Genomic DNA, 17,847 nt, shown 5'->3' with positions numbered 1-17,847 from the left:
AGCTGAGCTAGAATTAACTGAGTTATGACATGAGAAATGACTGCTACTATTGTGTACTGCTGTAACACAAAGCTCCCCAAAATTTACTGGCATGAAGCAATGGCTATTGTATCACCCCTGTACTTCTGGTGGCCAACAGCATTTGCCAGGTGGGTCTCCCACACGCCTCCTTTACTGTCACCCAAGTGAGGTATGGGGCTGGAGATCACCAGGCTGTACAAGAAGCAGAAGGTGCTTTCTCTCTATCTTCATAGTCACAGGTCACTTCTTCAAGTGACCTCTTCCTTTCTTGAAAGGGCAGTGAAAAGGAACTCACAACCATCTTTAACGGACCACTGGACGATGCTTAGATTCTTGTTTTCTCAAATATAATATATTTAACATTTAATGTCAAACCTTCAGGCAATCCTGACCCCCCACATGTTCATTTTAATGGAGGAAAAAACACCGAGACACTTGCATAAAGAAATGAATCAAGCTGTAGTAACTATGAAAATCACTTTATAAAAGTCAGATAGCAGCACTAATAATTATGAAGCCACACAACAATTTGATTTTTTCCCCAGGGACACATTGTTTTTAACCATTGTGGTCACATTGTACGTAGAGCTCTACAGTTTGCAATATGGAAAATGACTTGGGTGTTGGAGATGTGATGAGGCAGAAAATCTCTATGAAAGAACAGTTCCCAGGCTGGGGATGTTGCTCAGTGGTAGAGCCCATAACTAGCACGAGAAAGGTCCTGGGTTTGATCCCTGGCGTTGTGAACAAAACAAAAAGCTAGTTTGTGAGTTGGATGTGGAAGACAGATAGGAGTTTGACAGTCAGAGGGGTGGGGAGAGCCTTCTGGGAAGAAAGCACAGTGAAAACACCGCCATGGGTGGGAGAAGGTGTGTGGGCAGGGAGGTGTACAGGGCGGGATGGATGGGAGGATGACCCAGGCTCAGTCCCGCGAGCCCTCTGGACCTTGTCCGCGGGGAGAAGACCTTCAGACTTTACCTCGAATCATCAAGGAACCAGATAGGGCTTTGAAACCGACTAGTGGGTGATCAGAACTGGTCTGGAGACAGTGCCTCACGGAGGGCATCACAAATAACTAGGACTGGGGAAAAGAGGAATCTCGGGGGTAGGTCCTGTAAAGTGGATTCTGTTACGTTTAAAAGGGCAGGTGCACAGGAAGGGATGATACAATGTCAGATCTCATATTCTGAGCTTTAACTGTAGGAACTTCAGAGCCCTTCTCATAGATTAGCTCATTTAATACACATACACATCTTATGAAGTGGAACCTGTTATTATCTCCGCTTTACAGATAAGGAAAACGAGGCACACAGAGGCAGTAAGTGACAAAATAGGGGCCTTTGATTAGCTTTGGCAGAGTTGTCATTTGGATTTAGACAGCTTGGCTCCAGAAATGGAGCTTTTAACCACGGAGTGTGCTGCCACCTGGTGATCAAAAATTGTAAACGCAATAAGGGAGGCGCACACAGGAGGTGCTTTAGCAGCGCAGGGCTCCTCCGAGGATGTGAATTTGGAGTAGCAATTAGGACGAATAGTCCGGAAGACGAGCAGAGGGAGCAAGCGTACGCCAGAGAAGGAAGGCCACAGCTATTGCTCCATGGGTGGGGAACAAGAAGAAAGAGGGAGATGTCAGGAAATACAGTGAAGGGACAGGCGGAGACCTCCCAGGACCTGGTAAGGGGCGTGGGCTTATTCTGAGGCCGGGGGAACCACTAGCGGGGCGATCTGGGGAGATTGCCATGTTTCATGAATTCCCTAGGAACTGCGAGGAGAGTGGATGCCCGGGCGAGAGCAGGGGCAGAGGCCGATGAAGAGCTGCCCACAGCTGTGATTCCGGGGCTTTCTGAGGCGGGAGCCGGAGGGTCCCAAGGTCAGGTCTGGTTTGGGCAACTTGGTGACTTGGCGAGATCTTGTCCCAAGTTTAAAATTTTGTATAAACGGAGGGCTGGGATGTAGTTCAGTGCAGAGACCTTTGGTTCAATGAGAGAGAGAGAGGGAGGGGGAGGGAGGGGGACACCTTTGTCGCAGCTGCTGCACGGCTGGCAGATGCCGCTGCACCTCCCACCTCCGGGCCCGGGTCAGCCCCTGCCACTGAGAGAGCTGTCGGCCCAAAGGTCAGCGCGCTGGAGTCGGTGCGCACCCATTTACCTGAGCCTGAGGGGCTCGGCCCGCTGGAGTCAGGGCCGGGGGCTTGGGGCCTTCTCCGTTGTGCTGCATCCGACTCTCAGCGGGCGTTGGGGAGGAGGAGGAGGAGAAGACACTCTCCAGCTAAGCTCTTAGCAGAAACAGGCCGGGCCCTTGGACGGGTACCCAGGGACTGCACACTGGCCGCCTGCCCACGGCTGGGGTGTGGTCAGCCCAGGATACCCTGAGCCCCCATGGAATGGGTTTGTAGGGTGCTATGGGGTAACACATGCATTCTGAGTCCAGATAAGATTACCACTTTATTTCCAGAAAGAATAAAAGTTGGGTGAAGTTAGAGGCTCAGAGGAGTCGATTCCCTTCAAGCAGGGTTAGTACAAGGCTTTGTTCCCTTATCCGCCACTCCTTTCCAGGAGCCGAGATGAGGGCTGGTCAGGCTCCTCGCAGTATCACCCACTAGCAGTGCAGCAGAATGCTCTCGGGATCAATACCTGCAATAGAAGATCAGAGAACAATTGAAATCTGGGGCCAGCTACGAAATATCTCTAGATTTATTTTCAGTGCAAGGGGCCCCTGGGAATAAGAAACTGTTTCACATCCAGGGGAGAAAGGACTTCTCCTCACCTGACACCAGGTTGCGTGGTTTAGAAGACAGGTGTGCTGGCCACTGGTCAGACATCTTCTCAGAGTTGCAAGGACCCCAGGAATCTGAAACTCTACCTCCTCCCCAACAGAAAGCCCAGCTTCTACCCACTCGTTCTTTCCTTCATCAGCTGTCTCCGCCTCTGCCAGGTGGAGGACAGCTCTCCACTGGGTGGGTACGCAGAGGGAGATGTCTCTTCTGCAGGATGCCTAGGGGCCGCTCACTCTGTCTGGAAACTGTTGTTACAGCATCTGTGCAGGCTGAGACAGATCTTATCCTCGCCCCTAAAATCCCATTGTCTTCATTAATAGAAGATAATCTCTTTCCCTTAATTGATAAAACCAGGCTGACTGCTAAGCATGGATTGCTTGTATTCTGTGAAGTCAGGGGGAGGGAGGTACAGAGGATTGAACCCAGGACATTTGCATGGTGTTACAACCCCAAGTCCTTTTATTTTTTTTATTTTTAAATTTTGAGACAGGGTCTCACTAAGTTGCTAAGTTGCCCAGGCTAGGCTAGAACTTGTGATTGTCCTGCCTCAGCATCTCAGAAAGCTGGATTTATAGATGTACACCACCATACCTGGCTTCCATGACTTTTAAGTATTATGTGCAAGAGCATTTGCAAGACAGGCAGAAAATCATTTCACATCAATTCACACCCTCTTCACGCACCAAGAGTCTGCACAACTCTCCAGCCCGTTGCTTTTTTTTTCTGCTGGGGAAAAGCCAATGTTTAAGGAAAGCAGTTTCAACTTCTGGCACCAGTTTAACTAGAAAAGCTACAGATTAGAGTCTACAGGGTTAAAACCTAAATATGGATATTTTTCAAGTTGAGAAAACCTTATTGGGTGCTAAAATTATTTATGAAATGAAAGACAAAGCAAGACGCCTTGCACAAAACACGCTGACTGCACGGCATTAGGAATAAGCTCTGTGGTTTTAGAATGCTACTTGACTCAGTTTCACCATTAGTTCTAAAAAAGAACAATATTTGCTTATATTAGGGAGGACGTGGGAGCAGTTGTCTAAATGCTTTGTAACAGTGAGAACGGTGAGTGGAAGAGAGCACAGACTGTTGGGCGTGTGGTGATGCCATCGCTCTTATTTGTCAAGAAAGGTCAATATTTTCCTCCTCCTTATTCACCTCTCTCAGTGTCAAAGAGTAATCTTTACTGTCTTCAGGTACAGCGGCAGGCCCTTGTTAGTGGTTTCATATGAAATGAAGAAAGAGAAAGGGATGCTGAGCAGCTGCCTTAGCTTGTTATTCTGTAACGAACGCCTTTCACCATTGCCAGCTCTTACAGTTGAGCTTGAAAATGGCTCCCCATGCATGTGGCATGTGATTGCGTTGCGGGGCACAGAACTGACTTGCTGTTAGGAGTCAGGGTCTGGCGGGAAGAGGCAGGTCGCTCTGGATGTGACTTCTCACTGTGTCCTCCCATGGTGGAAAGGGCACTCTAGCTCTTCAGGATCTCGTCTATGATGACATAAATTCCATTCACACTGGGGGAGCCCTTATGACCGAATCACCTCTCAAAAGTCCTATCTCCTAATGTCACCAGATTTCAACATACAAGTTTTAGGGTAACGTAGACACTCAGATCATAGCATTTCTTTTCTGCTAAACTTCACAAGAGGAATCAACGAAGCTGAAAGCTGTTGATGTCTTTAATTTGTTCACAATTGAAAACAGAACCTATGTCAGTAAAAGGACACAGAACTTCCAGTATGAAGGAGGAAGAGGTTCAAGAGCTCTGTTGTACATCTTGATGACTACAGTTAATAATTATTTTATACTTGAAAATTGCTGAGAGAGATTGCAAATGTTCTCACCACAAAATATAAGTACAGTGGTGCATTAGTTTAAGAACTTAATTTGCCTCACGACTTTGAGAAGTTTGTGTTTGTGCAGGGAGGATGGCCGTGGTCACGTGTGTCACCTGATGCAGAGTTTGCAGAGGGAGGCAAAATTTTGCTGAAGGCTTTTGTTTGTGAACTGAGTTGTCTGTGTTTGTGAACTGAGCTGTGTGTTAGAGCAGATGCTTCACAACTTGACTTAGCCACTCCATGATGTGGGCGTATATCAACACAGACGCCATAAATGCGTGTTACTTTTACTTACTTAAAATACGTACATTAATATAATAAGTAGTAGAAGATCTAAAGGAAATTGCTTGAAATTTGTTCCTGTATGATTTAGTATCAATAACTTCATGTTGCAGGCACCTTGGTTAATTTAGAAGTGCTCCGGGATCCGGCAGCACTTTCAGGCTACCAAGGAAAGCAGCGTGAGAAATCTGCTCTGGAGTAGTTTTCAAACAGACACTGAGTGAAGCCACACAGGCCGACCACGAGGAGAGCGCCCGGCCCAGGCGCGGTTCCTCCTCTGATGGTTTCTGTGTGTTAAACAATCGCATTTATCATGGGCATTAGCTGCTTCACGCACCATATCAAATAACCACACATATTCAATCTTCTGGAGTTCTCTAGGCCAGAAGTTCCGGCTCCTTCCAGCAATTCTGAGGACAGAATCGGTTTCCCTGCCCTTTCTAGCTTCTCTCCAATGTTGCTTCAGTTGTCACAACTCATCCACCTGTTCTGTAGTCAGATCTCTGTCTATTTTGTTTCTGTTTTGGCATGATTATCTATCATAATGATCCCCTCCCATCTCCAGATCCTTAATCATATCTGCAAAGCACCTTGTGCTGCATAAGGGGACATTGATGGGCTCCAGACTTTAGGACATGGACATCTTTGCGATCCATCATTCTGCTAATGCACTGCAGCTTTTCCTTTACCATAGGTCACACCAGATAACTCGGGATCATGGGGCTCATAAGGTCAGAAAATGTGTGCAAAATGTAAGGCCGACTTTCCAATAGACATTTTCATGATGACTTTTGCGAATTTCACTCAGGTTGGAATGACAAGTGTTTCCCATGGAGTTTCCTCATTTCTAGAATTCCCTTTCTTTTCTTTGTTCAAATGTTCATGGAGCCATTGAGCTTTGGGCTGTGTCACATTTCTGTCCTGCCCCTGTGAGCTCCTTCCAGAAGCTATGATTCTGCAAAGAAAAAAGAGAGCTGGATTTTGGAGGCGGATCTCAGCTCCTCCATGGGGAAGCAGTGATTGTGGAGCACCCGCTGAGGGGACAATTACACACAGAAGAGGCTATGTCTGGTTTCCTCTGCCACCAACCCGAACAGCTGTAGATTTGGTTCCCACACTAAAGAGCTGGCTTATTTGAGGCTGGCCACTTGGCTCCTTTAGCCTTTGGTTACTGAATACACAGAAGGAGTATGCTAGGTTATCACAAGCTGCCTTTCTTCTCTCCTACTCTGGAATAGGTTAAGTCTACTCTTAGACGTTTCTCAACTCTGTGGGGATTTTTGGGTCATTACTGGGGCCTTTCTCTAGGTAATTTCCTTCTCGAGCTCAACAGAGCATTAATAACAAGGCTCAAAGGGTGAAGCAGACAAACAAGACCAGAGAACAAAGGAAAAGGGGGAATGTGAAAGCTACCAGGAGTTCTATTTATTTGCTTATTGACTTTGTGACTGGGCCATATTGGATGTAGGAAGTTTGCACTTCTCAGATACCTGGCCAAGTTCTGCAAACCACACAGCCTTCCCCACTGGCCAAACACCGGCCTTCCCCACTCACCACTGACCATGCTATGACTATGTGGTGCAAGCAGGCATTGTTCTGTTCCTTAGGCTTTGCTCCCACCAATCTGATAGAGGTAGGGGCTCCACTGGGTCTTCTGCCTTTCTCTCCAAGAGTTTGGCAAAGTCTGGGGTCCTCTTAACTGGGGGCATTTCACACAGTCCTGTTGCTCTCCTTCTCCTCCTCTCTTCTCATCATAGCCAGGCTTCTCTTGCTTTTCTTTTCTTTTTTGGCAGGAGTAGGAATTGAACCCAAATTCTTTGCACTGAGCTACGTCCCCAGTCCTTTTTTAATTTTGAGACAAGATCTCAGGCTGGCCTTGAACTTGTGACCCTTTTGCTTCAGCCTCCCAGAATACTGGGATTATAGGTGTGCGAATGCAAAGCACGTTAGCAATCTCTTCTCGTTCCTTGTCCTTACTCATAATGTGTTTATCCACATATGACACTTTGCTTATAAAAGCAGTTCCCTCTCTGAGAGTAATTCTGGTACCGGTTGTTAAAGTAAAGACGTGCTTGCTCTCTGCTTGCTTAGCTATCTTATAACACAAAAGGGACAGGGAAAGAAGTGTTGCTGAGGAAAGAGAATTTGGGGTTCAAATATGAACTCAATCGTGCTTTCAAAGCATGGACTTTCTCTGAATCAAATTGCAAAATAAATAGTTTATAACGTAATAATTGAATAGTTGCTTTATTATAATTGATAACTATTATTTTCAATTTCTTTTTGGTCTTGTGATTTTCTTTTCTTTGAAAATTGTGATGTTACTTTATCCTCTCAACATATTCTGACATTTTACCTTTTTACAGTCCAAAATAAAGGCATAGAAATGAGTTCGCAGGGAATAGGGTTCTGCAAATAGAAAATCATTTGCAGCATTAAAAGATCGGGTTGGTAGTCTTGACCCTTTGCTCACTAGACAATTTGCCTGTGAGGGCCAGGTGTGGCACGGTGTCATTATAGGAAACACTGGTGGTTATGCTAGACAGCCTGTGAAGCATCTAGGAAAATATCACTGAGCTTGAAATAGGTCACTTTTGACAGTAGCTTTTTCTGTATTTAAATTTACCTTAGACTGTCTGCAGATCTAAGTAAGCCAGTTTTAAAAGAAATACAAAGAGTACAGGAAAGGAAATGGAAAGTCCACCGTTCCCTGCTTCGTTTTAAGAAATTTCTCTTTCTCAGAAGATGTTTGCTATACAGAGTAATTGCATTTATCTTGGGGAGTTGGTACATATACCTAACATCTTGTTTATTTTTCCTTCTTGTTTTCCCTTTCCTAACTTTAAAAAGGGACTCAGACTTTTAAAATTAAGGAAGTGGAAATGAAGGAAGAGGATCACAAAACTGAATCCAGCCTGGTCAACCTAATGATTTAGAAAGACCTTGTCTCAAAATTAAAAAAAAAAAAAACAAAAAACCTATACTTAAAATAGGCTGGGGATGGAGCTCAGGGGATTGAATCCCCCTGTGTACCAAAGACAAAACCACCACAGCAGAGGGAGCAACAGCGGCAACAACAACAACAACAACTACAACAACAACTGCAGTAACAACAACAGCAAGAACAATGACAGCAACAACACAGCATCAACAACAACACAGCATCAACAACAACAACACAGCATCAACAACAACAACCCACCAAAACCCTGATGCTATGTATTAGAATTCCAGTGAATCATGAAAAAGACATGTCCTCTCATCTGTGTCTCTCATTGATGCACAGTCTTTCTACTTAACCTGGAATTTTAGGAGCTTGCTATATTTTTAACCTTTGTGATGATCTGGTAGAAGAACGTGATCACATCAATGGTGATTTCCAGGGGCTAGAGATGTTAAGGTTTTATACTTACCAGTGTGGTGTTTCCTATGCTCTGATAGAACTAGAAAAACCCCTCCCCCACACACCATGAAAGCTGGTGGGAAAAGTGATTTAACAGTAGAGGCCTTTCTTGTAATGAGAAAACAAATGCTAACATTTTGATTCAGTGTTTTCTGTGTGCTGACAAGCGCAGGGTCAATGCACATGATTCATTTTAGAGCTGTGAGCCTTTATGTTGCATCCCTTCCAACAAGCTATTTGCTTCAAAGGATAGTAGTACAGGATCACCATGGATGCATGATTTCTGCCCGAAGATTGTAGGTTGTTAGGGGGATGGTTTGACCCTTAGAACACTCTGCTAAAAAGCAAATGGGATTGTACAGTACTTGCAGAATTAGATAGCTCTCGCTCGGAGGGGTGTGTGTGTGTGTGTGTGTGTGTGTGAGAGAGAGAGAGAGAGAGAGAGAGAGAGAGAGAGAGAGGGAGAGACAGAGAGAGATATATATGAAATGGCAGAGTCAGAAGAAGTCACTCCCATAACCAGATCTTGGTTCAAGTGAAAACTAGAGACCATAGTGTCTCAATTTTGCCTGGCTTCCTCTTTGAGTGAAGACTGCGAGGAAAAGCAAATAAGGGAGATCTTTCATGGGATGGAGAGAAAATGAGCAGGGTGTGAGGCCCAGAGGGCTCAGGTGAGGCTGAAGGAGGCAGTGAGACGAAGAACCGCCTCTTACATGTCACGTCGCAGAAGGGCTTTGAGAGACTAAAGCATTTTTGGAAACAGGAGCAACAACAAGATTCTGCTAATGAGATAATAATGAAATGTGCTTTGAGTGGATTGCCGTCTGACTATGATTATATTGATTTTACATTGTGCTGTTTTACCTCGGAAGAATTTTAGGCACACAGAAACACTGCAGAGAGAGCAGGCAGAGTGTCTGCAGGCCCCTCACTGAGCTCCTCTACGCGGGCATCTTCTATACCATTCCTGCCGGCATCACACCCCAAGGGGTCGGATGGGCAAGCCACTGTGAACTGAACTCCAGACCTCACTTGGACTTTGCTTGTTTCCCATTAATGTCCTTTCTCTGTCCAAGGATTATGCATAACCATTGGTCTTCTTGTCTCCGTAGACTCCTCTGGTCTGTGATACTGTCAGTCCACTCTTGTATTTCATGACCTTGCTAAATCAGTGATTTTTTCAGTGCTGGGGATTGAACCCAGGTTTGCTTTAGCACTGAGCTACATCCCCAGCCTTTCTGTATCTTCATTTTGAGACAGGGTCTCACTAAGTTGCCCAAGGGTGATTGGAACTTCTGTTCCTTCTACCTCAGCTTTCCTCAGTGCTGGAATTTCAGGTGTGCACCACTGCATTTGCCTAGAGATTTCCAATTGTCTGTCTTTTATAATTGAATTACTTTAGTTTATAAACATACTTTCAACAGTATGATTTTTAAAAGGAAATAGCCTGGTGAGTACGTGACAAATAGCAGTGTCTACCATTACCTGATGGGAGGCCTAGTTGTCCCAAGACAAAGTGGCAGGCACACCTGGGAGACAGAAACTGGCTGCTAGGAAAATGGCTAGCAAAGCACTTTTTTAAAGTGAAAGTTTGTTGGGGTAGAGCTAGAAGGCAGCTATTTCCCCTAACTCAGAGTATTTGGTGTCTTACCTGAAAAGCGGGTGTTTGTATCTTTAAAGCATGGGGTAACGGGCTGGGAGGAGATTCAGACGTGTTAAGAAATCATCTTCCTGCTTAGAACTAACTGGGGTGCTATTCCTGTGATGCCTTTCCCACCACAGGAGTGAGCTGCAGGAAGACGCTTGCTCTCCATGGCCACCAGGAGAAAAGAAGATGAAAAGCAGCGAGGAAAATACAAACAAAATCTCTTCCCCCAGGGATGGAACCAGAGGCTCCTCACCCAGGCTCAGCCACCTAGGCAGGAGAACTTTTACAAACAGCTTTAGTAGAGAGATGACAGGAAGCTAGGAGGTAGCCTTTTGGAGCTAAGGAAAAGGATGGTAGGGGAGGAAAGGAAGAAGTGGGTAATGGGATAGAAAAAGATCAAGATATGTTAAATGCATGTACTAATTTATTGAAATGAACCTCACCAGCCTGTATTATAAACATGCACAAAGACAAATAAACAAAGAGCATTATTAAGATTAAATTCACGGGCTGGGGATTTAGCTCAGCGGCAAAAGCGCCTGCCTGGCAAGCGCAAGGTCGTGAGTTCGGTTCCCGGTACTGGAGAAAAACCAAAAAAAAAAAAAAAAAAAAAAAAAGATTATTAAATTCACATGCTACAATTAGTGTACCTCTCAGTGTTTTGTAGTATATTCATAGGTTGTGCTACATCATCACGACCTAACTGTAGAACATTTTGGTGCCCCTCACCCCTTAAGAAACTGGCAGTCCCTCCCCAACCCAGCCCCACCTTCAGCTCCTGAAAACACCCATCTAACTTCTGCCTCTAAGGATTCGTTAGCCCTGAACATTTCACATTAAAAGGAATTACAAAATATGTACTCTTTGTATCTCAGTTGTTCCACTTACCATGACTTTCTCAAGGTCAATCTATGTTGTAGCTATGTTGTAACATGCCAAATACCTTTGCCAGTCAATGTTCCATTGTAAGCATATGCCATACTTTTTTTAAAAAAGGAGTTACTCCATAGAAAGGGCCTGAATTATTCTCGAGCCCTTTTGCTGTTTATGGCAAGAACCCCAGCCTTGACCCTGAAAAACTGGCCCAGGGATAGGGCTTGGAGGTTCATCCTGTTCAATTTTCCTCACTTGTATTCACTTTGTTGAACAGTCTTCATCATGGATTGCTGTCTTCTCTCGGGACACTCCAGTTTCTCTCATTTTAAGTGTTATGGCACCATGTTCTGCCTGAACGATCCACATGATCACAACTCCCAATTTCTTCGGTTGCCACCTGCTCTATTCCTGTTGCACCCTAGTCCTGCCTGACCCTTGTTGCATGGACATTTACTGATCCCCAGGTGCTGTGCTAGACAGCATACCACTCAAGAGTGTCTTGTGCCTAAGACCACTGAAATTGTAGCAGGGTAGCACCAAGGTGTTTATCACACCTCAGTGTTCAATTGTGTACCATGTCCTTGCTGAAGGAGTATGAACTGTAGAACAAAGAAGACTCAGAATTCTAACTTGTCTCTGTGCTTCACAGTAATGTGGAATGGGGCAGGTCATATTTATATTTATCTAAGCCTCAGTTTCCTCATAGTCTTTAAATAAAATGGGGACTAATGCACCAACTTTCACAGTTGTAAGGACTGACTTACAGCTGGGTTAAATGACTTCTCTTTTAGCAAGTGTCCTAAGATACAGGTTAAGAATAGTTTGCAAATATCATTTTGAGAGGAATAGCAGAAGGTAATAGGTACAGAATTTCCTGCATGCCATTTTTATCTTTTATAAACTGATATTTTATCACTCAGAACATGGCTTGGTGTGTAAGGAATTCATCTGTTAAAAAATGAAAATTCCCTTTTTTTTCTTCTTTCTAGAGAGTGAGGATCTATGAGCCACTGGCTAAGGCTTCCATAAGAAGCAACTGGAGAACAACGGACATGAGGTTCTTGTCACAGCAGGAGTTGGGAGCAGTACCCACCTCCATTGTGCTCCTCATGGAAACACTGGGGCATGAAAGATGGCCAGAAGCTGAATCAGTGGGGCAGAATTGGCTATTGTGCTAGGATAGAGGTAAAACTTCACTGCACACTTAAAGATATCTTCTCATCTAACAGTGCCACCTCCAGCGCAGCTCTCAAAGTTCAGGGAGGGTGGGGGGAGAAGGACGGTGGGAGGATGTAGAGGTAAAGATAAGAGTCAGAATATAGAAAGCTGAAGTCAGGTGGAGTCCTCTCTCTGGCTGGGAGGAAAGGAGCTGCTGCTCAGTGACCGCAGTGTGTTTACTTATACACTGTGCAAGTTGATGTCAAGTGACACCCCCTGCCTAACAACCAGCTCGAATAGATTGTCTTGGAGGCCTGGTGTTCTGTGGACTGAAGCAGTTTGTTTATGTGGCTCACCTTGGGTGTTCTTCGTTCTCAGGACCAGCCTTGCTCCAGGCCCACATGTGTGATCGATCTCCCCACATAAAGGAAAGAAAATTAAGTGGATAGCAAGCACAGATCTGATTCTCACATCACAAGGAGATCCCCCATGTACCCACTTCACGTGACCACTATCTCAAGGGCCACTGTGAAGACCCCGCTTGTGCCATCGACTTGTCCTTCATCCACTCAGCTGCAATTCAGTATCACAGCTTTTGTCCTCATCCTGCCTCATTTCACTTTTCCAGACCCACCTGACACCAGTGAGAGATGACCCCTGACACCTCAGGAGAAGTGTGTGCTGACCACGGTCCCATCTTACTGTGGACCCAGTGCGGCCTCAGAACATAAGGCAGTTTCTCCTTTTATTCTTCTGGAGGAAGTGCAGTTGGGACGCGGAGTGTGGGCAGAGTTGAATAGACCTTTGTGGTGGATTATTTCTTGCCTTTGGAGGCTGCTGAGCTTTGATCCACCAGAAACTGCTAGTAGGCTTCTGCTCTAGAGTTATCTTTCAACATTTGGGATTGTAGTGAGGGTTCTTCTGAGCCCAGAAAGTAATAAGTTACCAGACTTTGCATTATTCGACCAGTTAGCAAGTCTCATATTTGGGGTTGGTTAGGTGCGATCACAACTTCGTCATTATTTACATACATGTTTTCAAGTTGGGTGTTAAGTGTGCATGTTTCATCTGTATTACCTGATGTAAGCTTACAGCCAGGAAAAATTGCTCCCGTGCAATATGTGTCTACTTATTCCTGTTTCCACGGCTAAGAAGTTCACATATATAGAATTAGAAAGCCATTAATTTGAGTCAGAACAAAACGTGTGTCTCTTAGAGTTGGTGACACCGAATGGCTTGGAAAAAAAAAAGAAGAATCTTTTGACTCTACAATTAATTTTAGACTTAAGTAAGATTCTCAGGCATGTGGTTGACTTGCATGTTAAGTGGGTGAGTGAATTCTAAAGTCATGCACTGCAATTTACTGTGGATATGAAAATTTAACTCCCTTTCTTCCAAGCCAATTTTACATTTTAAAAAATTTTTAAATTTTCATTATTAGTATGTGTTTGCAATATATAATGATTACATTCATTATGGGGAGTTGCTACGTGTCTAACTTTACATTTCTAATTTAAAGTACTGAATTGATTAATGTGGACAGCAGGAGCAGAATGGGCCCACATTCTTACATTCTTCAGTAGGTTTGGGTTTTCCCTTTGGGAAATTTTTTTTAAAAAGAACTTATTGGCTTAGTTCCCGGCATCAGAAAACTACATGCTCAGTCAGGCAGAGTAGGGACGGCTTAATAAAGGGCCTGGGGACAGTTTATCACTAGATTTCCCAAGGAGAAGAGATCAGGCAGCACCGGGAAAGCCCGACACCATAATCTGGACAAGGATTACACAAAGGAGGGAAGTGCCGGAGCCAGGAAACCACCATTCCGAATAAGAGCAATCCCGTAATTCTGTCCCTAGGAAACAACTGTGGGTAATTTTGAGCCCTTCTCATTTTACAGAGAAGATTCCAGGCAGTTCAAATTCCTTTGCAAGGTGAGCTCAGGGAAATGAACATAAAGGCATAAGCATTTTTTTTTTTTTTCATAGTGAATTCAAATATTTGTAGAAATTTCCCAAGGAAGTGATCCTTTGACTTTTTGGAATTGTGGATTCTTTGAAGTCTCTGAGAAAAACTGCAGCCTGCTCCCCCACAACCCCCTCCAAAGCAAACAATCCCCCCATGTATGCAGGTATGCCCAATATTTTACATACAATTTCTAGATTTGGCGGCCATTCTGAAGTCCATCTTCAGGGGTCCCTTGTGATCTTAAAATTTCAGGTTAATGATCTTTCATTTTAGGAGTACTATGGTGTCGCCAACTTCAATAAGTGATAGTCATGAGGCACCCGTAGTGAGGAAAGACTTCATGGAAGACTGTTATCTCTACACAGCAGGGCTATGGGCACTTGGGAAAAGTCACAGGGCCACAGGTGGAGGAAAAGTCAAAGACTGGAAACAAATCAGTGGAAGAAGTGTGTTTTGCAAGTGGGTAAGTCAGTACTGAATTTCCAATTCATCATCCATACCATGATGCTTGGAGTCCACAAACCCTTATCTTTCTCCTTCAATGGGTAATATGGGGGAACAGATGGAGTGGAAGCACCATGGACTGTGGGCCTGGACTGATCTTGGTTTAAATCCCAGTGTTGAGTATTATCCATCGGTGACTTTGGGCAAGTTATTCGATTTCCGAAGTCTTTACTTCTAAGAAAGCTATAGAAATGTACCCAAACAATTATGTACATGTAAATAAAATGTTACATGCAAACTCACAATTATTAGTAGCTTTTATTATTGTAAAGAAGGCCTCATCAACTGTAATGGTGGTTATAACGAAGAAGTGGTAGTGCTGCAAAGAAGACCTAATGCTAACTTGTAAACATCCTGGAGCTATTCACCTCTGCTCATTTAAAAAAAAAACTTTACACATTTAGTATTTTTGTATGTCTTACTATGTGAATTTCTATTTAAAATGTTCTGTTGCAGCTAGCATAATGTTAAGATATTTTGTGACCTAGTCTTTGTTAAATTACCTTGAAAAATCTATAAAGCTACATACAAAATTCTGAAGAATAAAATTAATCTCACCATATAATGTCTTAGCAAGCAATTTCAAATTATTCCCTTTAAGCATTTTTTCCCCCTTTTTCTAACATTTCAAACTCGGGTCCCACCTCCCTCAGATCGCTTAATTCTCTGTCTTTATGTAACCTCCTTGCATCACTTTCTTTTCCATTTATTTCTTCTCTTCAGGTCTAGCTCCTGCAAAATGACCTTGCTTGTGTACCAAAAATAGCCTCCCTGGGACATGGACTGGATTGTCATCTTTTTCTTCCTTAGAGGACCAACTGGCTGGAACAACAGAGAAAAATTTCTTGATGTTATTATCTCATTAATCTTTCATTCCATGATTGGGATGAGGAAACCACTCAATTCTGAGACCTGAGACAAGGACAGCTGAGGTGGGAGAGTGAAAGGAGATGGAGTGAGTGTGAAAAAGGCTTAGTGACTAATAGAAGTGAGAGTGGGAAGAGTGTCAGGGGTGATTCACATGTTTCATCATCTGGCGCACACCCTCGAACATCTAGGTATCTGTAGATGATTATGGGTGATTACACGATGTGAGGACAAAGGCCCATGGGAGTTCAAGTACAGAACTGTTTCATCCAATCACTGCACTCTCCTCAGGGAGAATTGGATTTTGAATGATACATAGCACATGAACATGTAACAACAGCAACAGGCTGGAGTTACTCAGACAATGAGTGAAGACACTGGGGGAGAGATAAGACTGCATTTTTTGCCGGGTGTGGTGGTGCACACCTGTAATCCCAGCACTTGGGAGGCTGAGGCAGGAAGATCGTTGAGAGTTCGAGGCTGGCCTGGGGTACAAAGTGAGCTCAAGGCCAGTCTGAACTGCATAGAGAGATCCTGTCTCAAAAAAAGAGACAAAAAAAAAAAGATTGCATTTTTCGTAGGTTTCCAAAAAACTTGTTTTTTGGAAAACACTGGCATTGCAATTGAGGGGAGCCGCAGAGCCCTCTGGCTGGGCCTCCTCAGGGTGTAGATATGTATGGTGCACATTGTTCTCTTTAGTTATCTGTATCGTGGTGGATGTCTGAAAGCCTGGCTCCAAGAAGGTAGGTGGAATCTTAGGGAGAGAAGAATAGTCAGCCCCTTTCTTTCCACGCCTGGTATTGCCTCATGTCTGAGGCTGACAAGTGCTTTGTACTGTTTTCCTAAGAAGAGTTTTGTTACCCTCCTCATCTCCAAATGCCCATTTGAATTACACCAACTTTCGCTCCTGCATCTTGGTCAGGACCTCAGTGAACTGGCTGTGAGATGCTCATCCCAAACCTCTGACTTCCTCTGTGACCCTCACTCTCCTAGCCTTGGAGTAGTGAATCGGATGTTCAGGTGTGATCACGTCCAACAGCTGTTAGCCACTCCCGGGAACGGAATTAGACTTTTGGTTCTAAAGATTTTACTGTGACTAGATGATGACAGACTACTTTCCTCTCCAAAGCAAGTCTCTTCTTGGTATGCAGGAAGTGGTAAATAGGTCACGAGAAAGGCAAGTCTAAGATCAGCAGTTATCAAGCTGCAAGCGTAGATGCAAAGACGGAAACTGCTGGCATCCTTGTTGGAACTTCGGGCCAAATGGCGCACATGCCAGGGAAAACATTGTGGGAGGGTGTCACGCACAGTGTGGGTGGATTGCAAATTTTTCTGGGATATCAAGGAAAGAGTGGGGTGTGGTTTTTTTAAGGCTCTGTACTCAAACAATTGTCTTCAGATGCCAGGAGGTGATCTTACCACATCTAGAAACTTTCAAAGTTTCTTGCACCAGTACTGAGTATGAGAACATTTAGAATAGAAGGAAAAAATGGAAAGAAAGTTTTTGTAAATAAGGAGGGGAAAAAAGGTTGAAGGGAGGGGAGGAGAATGGGAAAAATAAGAAGAATCAAGGTATATCACATACAAATACAAATTCCCTATAATGAATGTTATTATTATGTATATCTAAAATCCACCAATAAAATTAAATAAAAAATAAAAATACATAGATAGAAAAAGCTCCTCAAAATTTATTTATAACAATTCTAGAATTGTTTCCACAATATGTTTCCTTCTTAACTAAGGAAATCCTCACTGTTACTTATGCCTCTCCAAGTTTTGAGATACCAGTTGCGCAGGGTAGCAACTCTATTTCTTTTCTTCTGTGAAAATGTCATGTGTCTCACACTCTACCACCTTACTTTTAAAAAATATTTTCGTGGTTCATCAAGTTCTCATGGCAAAAAGATGCTTTTTATATCTCTATTTTCCTGCAAATACTCATTATAGTAAGTTTTCAGTAGATTGTTTGTTACCTCAATAATAAATGATTTATAATAACATAAAATGTGCAAACCTGATAATGTATTTATTTTTCTTCTTCTCTTCTTCTTCTCTTTCTCCTGTCCATCTCCTTGTCTCTCACTACATTACTGGGTTAAATCTCATTTCTGTCACTTACAATCTCTAACTCTAAACAATTTACCTCATATTTTGCTGTTGCATCTCCTTCACTTGTTAAATGGGGCCCACTGTGGGAATTCTAATACTCCTTATAATTTATAAGATATATATATATATGTAGTTGTAAAAGTACTAGCCAGTGTTACTGTTACTTTTTCATCCACTTATATTTTATTATTTTAAGTGAATCATAAGCTTTTCTTTTTTTTTTTTTTTTTGGTTTTTCTCCGGTACCGGGAACCGAACTCACGACCTTGCGCTTGCCAGGCAGGCGCTTTTGCCGCTGAGCTAAACCCCCAGCCCCATCATAAGCTTTTCAATTATGAATTTGTCTGTTTTATGTCTCTGATTTGATCAGTTGCTTAGGTGATGAAAATGGTATTAA

The 17,847-nt window shown here is 43.5% G+C and overlaps 1 long non-coding RNA gene across 1 annotated transcript; it reads left to right on the top strand.

Moving 5' to 3' along the window:
* Positions 1-11,838: 11,838 nt before the first annotated feature.
* Positions 11,839-14,713, top strand: LOC102007503. The gene is made up of 2 exons (XR_001236134.1): positions 11,839-12,029; positions 12,381-14,713. It is a non-coding gene; the product is annotated as an uncharacterized LOC102007503 (long non-coding RNA).
* Positions 14,714-17,847: the final 3,134 nt, after the last annotated feature.

Source organism: Chinchilla lanigera, unplaced genomic scaffold (genome assembly GCF_000276665.1).
Source record: "Chinchilla lanigera isolate Chin_1 unplaced genomic scaffold, ChiLan1.0 scaffold00052, whole genome shotgun sequence".
NCBI lineage: Eukaryota > Metazoa > Chordata > Mammalia > Rodentia > Chinchillidae > Chinchilla > Chinchilla lanigera.
The sequence above is the reverse complement of the archived record's forward strand: the minus strand, read 5'-3'. Positions and strand labels throughout refer to the sequence as shown.